Here is a 1,492-nt window from a genome sequence, read left to right as displayed (position 1 = left end):
TGATTCCATTCCCCTCCAAATAAAAAAGGATAAGAAGAGTTGAAGAATGCAACCAAACAGCCCAAGTTTTTCCATTGCTTGTTAATACATCTCTTACCAAAACTAATAGATTATCCAAGTTGTAATCATAATTTATCTCTAATATTTTTCTCTTTTCTTAAGGAAATGTGAAAGATGCTTCACACCAAAGACTCCAAACCTTTTTCAACTCTAAAAAAAAAAAAGTCTTTCACACGCAATTAATTGCAATCCAATAGAAATTTTCATGATAAGCCCACGGCCCACCTATATCACAGTCGTAAAACAACTCTTCAACTACTGCTTAGCAAATCTCAAAAAAATTGTTATTGAATTTTTGACTTTCCATGAGGGGTATATTTTAAAAAGCAGCAGTTTTTAAATCATTAGGTTCCAATCATGGCCAGCTAGGTGTGGATCGTGTGATAGCCCTTCCTGTCTTGTTCTCTATAACCTTGGAACAAGTTCTAAAACTCTCAAATTTCTCACAGAAATGCGTGGGAGAGCCTTTGTTTTGATCTTCTTCTTTTGGGCTCTGCTCACAATCATCACCCCAACCTTGGTTAGCTGGTCTGCATCTGCAAAACCCAATTTGGGTTCCATAGGTAAGGGGAAAACTTCTGTCTCTGACTATTTCTTTCTTGTGTTTCTTCATATTAGAGTTGATGATTCAAATGGTTTTCGATCCGAAATTTCTTAATTTTTCTAGCAGACGGGCAAAATGACGAAATTAAGGCAAGGAGAATGATGGGTTCTTTAGAGAAAGTCAGCTTAAGAAGAGCATTAGTGGCGCCTTCATTAGCACCAAATCCAGCACCCACACCAGCACCAGCACCAGCACCAGAGTCAGGGCAATGAGTTCATACGTATTTGATACAAAAGAAGGATTATTAAGGGATGAATACAAGGGAATGGGAAGAATTGTATTGTATTTTTACATGTATAGTTTATTTATGTATAGTTTTGTATTTGAAAACTTCACTAGATGGATGAATTACAAGGGAATGCCAAGACTTATTGGAAGTGCCTTGTTTTTAGTGCTGTAGTAGTTCCTTTGCTTTTAATTTTCCATATTACTTTGGGTAATATCCTTATTAGAGAAATGGCATACTAGGGATCAATGTTGATGAAGAAACTTTGCGCCTTCACATGGGACATGCATCTGCAATCGAGACCATTGATCTTTTAGAGCATCCTGAGGCAACCCACATGGTCTTGCGTCCGTGTCAAAAAGACATCCCATGTGTAAGATAAAGGACTACAAAAGGTGATGGTATTGCTTTTCTTGATGGAACCCTTAATGGAGCCTGGTGGATAAGACCTAGGCTAATCCGATCAAGATGATGTTGAATGAATTAGGCAGGACTTTTGGTCGCCAATCAGATCAACGAATCTGATCATAGCCACATGGCACATGCAGGCCCCAAAAATGACTGTTAGGAAAGAGCCTATCAACCGATCAACCATACATTTT

The 1,492-nt window shown here is 38.1% G+C and overlaps 1 long non-coding RNA gene across 1 annotated transcript; it reads left to right on the top strand.

Annotated features, from left to right (window-relative positions):
* The first annotated feature begins 298 nt into the window (after nucleotides 1-298).
* Nucleotides 299-1,039, top strand: LOC143847380 (uncharacterized). The gene is made up of 2 exons (XR_013235031.1): nucleotides 299-623; nucleotides 728-1,039. It is a non-coding gene; the product is annotated as an uncharacterized LOC143847380 (long non-coding RNA).
* The last annotated feature ends 453 nt before the right edge of the window (nucleotides 1,040-1,492 follow it).

The sequence above is a fragment of the Tasmannia lanceolata genome, unplaced genomic scaffold, assembly GCF_043159265.1.
Source record: "Tasmannia lanceolata isolate RefF3 unplaced genomic scaffold, GAP_Taslan_0.1 ptg000015l, whole genome shotgun sequence".
NCBI lineage: Eukaryota > Viridiplantae > Streptophyta > Magnoliopsida > Canellales > Winteraceae > Tasmannia > Tasmannia lanceolata.
Note: the sequence above shows the minus strand (reverse complement) of the source record. Positions and strands in the feature narration are given on the sequence as shown.